The sequence below is a fragment of the Sapajus apella genome, unplaced genomic scaffold (assembly GCF_009761245.1).
Source record: "Sapajus apella isolate SASKATOON/1434 unplaced genomic scaffold, GSC_monkey_1.0 scaffold24, whole genome shotgun sequence".
NCBI lineage: Eukaryota > Metazoa > Chordata > Mammalia > Primates > Cebidae > Sapajus > Sapajus apella.
This window is the reverse complement of record NW_022436964.1, coordinates 10605952-10611078: the sequence shown is the minus strand read 5'-3', so window position 1 is coordinate 10611078 and position 5127 is coordinate 10605952. Positions and strand designations below refer to the sequence as shown.

At 35.8% G+C, this 5127-nt stretch overlaps 1 long non-coding RNA gene across 2 annotated transcripts; it reads right to left on the bottom strand.

The window, feature by feature from the left end:
- Positions 1-485: 485 nt before the first annotated feature.
- On the bottom strand, positions 486-3001 carry LOC116559805. 2 transcript variants are annotated; one of them, XR_004272634.1, is made up of 2 exons: positions 2941-3001; positions 486-2077 (listed from the first exon to the last, which is right to left on the bottom strand). It is a non-coding gene; the product is annotated as an uncharacterized LOC116559805 (long non-coding RNA). The 2 variants fall into 2 exon arrangements; XR_004272635.1 differs by having other exon boundaries at positions 486-1722.
- Positions 3002-5127: the final 2126 nt, after the last annotated feature.

Genomic DNA, 5127 nt, shown 5'->3' with positions numbered 1-5127 from the left:
AATTAAACCAACAGTGGGGTGCCAAGTGCTTCACTGAAGAGTGAGTAACTCTGGGTTGGTGAGGGTAAGAGGAAATGACTACTTTCATACACCATTTGTGGCCATAGACATTGGAAAAGGACATTTTGGAGTCTGGTCACCAAAAGGTTAAAGTTAAACCTTAGACTCAGCCGTTCTACTTGTTATGGTAAGAGAGTAACTTGTATGTATAAGGGAAGACAATGATACACACACACACACATGCACACGCACACACACACACACACACACACACACAAGAAACTAAAATTATGAGTGCAACTGTAAAGTGGAAAATTCTCTACCAAATGCACTAATATTTTAGCAATAGTTCCTGCTTGTAAGGAAAGACTGTGGAGGACGGGAAAGGAAACTGTAATGTTCACTCTACATGCTCATATTATTTAATACTTGACTGTTTTATAGTACATAAGTGTTTATGTATCACTTGTGTTATTTAATTTTTTAAAGAATAAATCTTGGTTGTTTAAGAAAATGTCAAAACTAGGTTCTCCTGTGTGCAAATAAAACTGTATTTCACAGTTGCCATTTGCTGTCTCAGATTGCCTTCTCTGAGACTATTTACATAAATCTAGACAGAGAATTAATGTAACTTTTTGAATGTATTAACAGAGGTCCACTTGGGCCGTGCACTGTTAGTCAAATCTAGTTCGACTTGTGAATAGTCAAAGGTTTTTTTCCACCCCTTTTCTTCAAACCCTAACTATAATTCTGGTATCTCTAGCACTGTCTCTTTAGTTGCTAAGGCCTAGCCATGAGTGCCAGGTCAGCTCCTAGCAACAAGGCCCATTGATAGTGCCAGGCCAGCTCCTGGCTGCCAAGGCCGCCCCCACCCCTCTCTCTGAGGACAGTTAGCTGGCATGCAACTTCTGCCCTCTGCCTTCTACCTCTTCCTGAGGTAAGGAAGGAAGTGGAGAAAATACCTTGAGATCTTCAGGGAAAGTGCAAGAGGACAAAATCCATATTCTATGAGTGTCTAAGGAACAGACAGAAGCCCCTGTGTTCCTGATGGAGTCATGAAGATACTGTACTGGCCTGCTTACCTCTGGCCTTCACGTAGTGTAAAATAACAATAACTCTCTATGTGGTTCCTCCACAGATAAACTGGTCTTTCTGTGATTTACAAACACCATCCTCACTTGTGTAGAAAGCTCAGTGACAATTCAGGAAAACAAGGTAGAATTGGACCAGGTAGTAAGATGAAAAAAGAAGACAGTGGCAGTTCCTCTTGTTCCACAAGGCTGGTTGTTGTGTAACTCCTGTGGCAGGAGCAGTTGATTCAGAAGTTCTTTATTCCCTTAGGGGAGAACAAATGAGAATAGATGTGATTTTTTTTTTTTTCTTTTTTTTTACTGTCTTTCCCGCCTGCAATGTTCCTTAAAAAGGACCACAAAATGCACACATGTCATTTTGCCTGCCAAATCATTTTCTTTTGGGGACATTTTCCTTTCACATAATTCCAGTAGGGCTGACCCCTTCAGAGATCACCAAGGACCCCTTCTAGACCTGCCAATCAGACCCACAACCATTGGATCAAGGATATGAATATGATCCAGGCCAAACCAATTGATACCAGATCTGGGGCTTTTGCTGAAACTGTTAGAAGAGATACGGCATTTGCACAGAGTTTACTCGGGTAGTAGAATATAAGCTAGAACATCTGGTAACTAGCTTTGCCATTTCCTAGGGACATGAGAAGGAAGACAACATAAAGTAAGACACAGTCAGAAGACGGAAAGAGACAACCCCAATAATAGTGTGTGAAGTCCTATATACAACTGTGTTCCTTCTGGACATAAGCCAATAATTTCCTGTTTTTCTCGGGCTAGTGTTATTTTTTAAGTGCTTGAGTTTTCCTATCACTTGTAACCCATAGAATCCTGACCATGCAGATATACTGCAGAATTGTCTTACCTTAACAATTAGAATTTCAATAAACCATAAACTAGAGGAGTTTTTCCAAGGAGCAGACTAACATTTAGATAATTAGATGCTGGGTGCTTTTGTATATTGTACTTCCTTTAATTCTCAAAAATTCCTGTTGGATTGGTAAGACAAATGAGAAACAAGGAAGAGATGGAGTAAATGACCAGCCTCTGACTCTGAATCCTTTCTCTTTTCCTGGCCTAATCCTTCTTTTAGCTCAGAGACCTCTATCCTGGCCTCATTTTTCAAGTACAGGAAAGTGGTTACAGAGCTCCCTGTCAACACAGAATTCTGATAAGTCATAAGAAATGTTAACGTTCTAATTAGAAATGCTAGGATCGCAGAGAACGTATTAAAATTTTCAAAGCTCAAAACTGTGCCACCTTTGAGAAGTTCTTCAAACAACTGAGTAGTCATGGAGCTTTTATGATAGGGTTGTATTCCTAGAAGACACTTTTCTATCTTTTGGGTTTTCACAATCACCAAATTAAATATCATATGTTGGGGGCTCCACCAGGGCAAAACCTTGTCAGCATTTGACTACGTGTTAAAATGATCCATATCTATCTATAATCTCCTGTTTATATTAAGATATTTTAAGTCTCTGGTTTTATAGGCAGCAGGTCCATAGAACATGTTTTGTTAGGTTTATCTAGAAAATAATTCTCCATTTCCAACACAGGTCACTTTAATCTACCAAAAAAAAAAAAAAAAAAAAAAGAGTAAGCTGAATATTCAGTTTTCAACTCAAAAAGAAATCTACAGGGTTCAGGTTCAGTGTCTCATGCCTGTAATCCCAGCACTTTGGGTGGCCAAGGCAGGAGGATTGCTTGAGCCCAGTGTTTGAGATCAGTCAGGGAAACATAGTAAGACTCTGTCTCCACAAAAATATAATAATAATCATAAAAGTAAGCTTGGTGTGGTGGTACACGCCTGTAGTCCCAGCTACTCAAAAGGTTTGGTTAGGAGGATTACCTGATCCTGGGAGTTTGAAGCTACTGTGAGCAGTGATCACACCATTGCACTCCAGCCCGAGTGACAGAGTCTCACAAAAAAAAAAAAAAAAAAAAGATTTATAAATTTGTTTTGTTTTAAAAAAGCTTTTAAAAACATTGCATGACAAATGGAAGTAACCTAAAGAAATGATTAAGTTAATTGTAATATATCTACTTATTTATAACAAATTATATTAATAATTACAAGATATGTTATAATATTTGTAAAGGACTGTATAAAATTGCACATATATAATAATAATTACATAAAATCCTTCTGCATTTGAACAAAATAACAGAAAAAGAGAATAGAAAAACAACAATAGTATGATTAAATGTGATTTTAGCATTTTTCTTTTTCCAAATTTTCTTTTTGACTATTGTATATGTTTTATAAATTTAAAATGATTACTTTTAAACAAAAGATCAGAACAAGCACCTCATTAATGAAGGCATACAAGTACAAATAAGCATATGAGATGCTCAACATGATATGTTATTAGAGAGCTGCAAATTAAAATAGCAATGAGATACCACTACACACCTATTAAAATGGCAAAAGAAAATAAAAAAAAAAACAACAAAAAAAAGCAGAACACTGGCAATTGCTGGCAAGGATGTTGAGCAACAGAAACTCTGATTTACCGCTGCTAAGAATGCAAAATGCTACAGTCACTTTGAAAGACTGGTGGTTTCTTGTTAAAAGTAGGCATGCTCTTACTATATGATTCTGCAATCGTACACTCCTTGGTATTTACATGAATGAAATGAAAATGTATGTCCATTCAAAACCTGCACACGAATATTTATAGCAGCTTTATTCATAATTGCCAAAACTTGAAAGCAACCAAGATGTCCTTCAATAGGTGGATAAACAAATTGTGGATATCCAGGCATTGGAATATTATTATTTGGTACCAAAAGAAAAAAGAGTTATCAGCCCATGAAAAGAGATGAAGTAAAAGTCAATGTGTACTACTAAGTATAAGAAACTAATCCAAAAAGGCTTAGTATGATTGTAAATATGTGACATTCTGGAAAAGGCAAAACTATGGAGACAGTAAAAAGCTCAGTGTTTATCAGGGGTTGTGTCAGGGAAGGGATGACTAGGTGAAGCACAGTGGATTTTTTGGGCAATGGAACTATCTGTATGCTACTACAATAGTGGATACATGTCATTATACACTTGTCAACACCCATAGAAGATACAACACAAAGTGTGAACTTTAATGTAAACTTTAAACAATAGTTAATACTATATCAATATTAGTTCATCAACTGTAAAAACAACTCACCACACTAATGCAAGATATTATTAATAGAGAAAACTGTTGTGGAGGTGGGAGGGTGTGTATGGGAACTCTCTGTACTTTCTGCTCAGTTTGTCTATAAACCTAAAACTGCTCTAAAAAAATAAGTCTATTAAAAGCTATCAATCATTTTGATGTGATTTACAAAATCATCTTATTAGTATATTTTAGTTTAGCTTTTCATTTAGTTTGCTTAATATTTTGGTTTTAGGTTATTTCTTTTTGTATGTAAAATTCCTACAAATTTTCTACATAAATTATAAAGCAAAATTATGTAGAACAATAATTTTCCAGGTTTATCTATATCTTAGAATATTTTATGCAAGGACTTCTGTTTAAATAAATATCAAATGACCCATGATTTTTAATAATTTTTACTGTCTTTGCAACAAAATTTACCCAAGGTGTGCCCTTTGATGAAATGTATAGGAAATTGAAATGGAAGATTTTACTCAAATCTATATTTATTGAATCTTTAAATGAATGACAAATCCACCTGTAAATATAGGGATGGCTTTGTAAAGTCTGCTTTTTAAACTATGCTTTTCAAAAATAATTCCCTTTTTCCTCCCTAGAGCTGAATTCCTCTCAATCATTTGTAACTGCATCCTCTACATTTTTCTCTCAAGTCCAGGATGCTTGTACAGACACCGAGTTGGTCCCCACTCATCACAGCCCACAGTGATCAAAACCTGTCTCCTTTTCCTTAGGCATTTTAATGTTTCCATTTTCTGTTCTTTTGTTACTGCCGAATTCATTAGTCTTTTAGAAAAAACAATTATTTTTCGAGATTGTAGAGCTTTTTGAGAGCCAATGTAAGGATCTGTTATTAACCAGAAAAGGTAATCTCCAAGTTA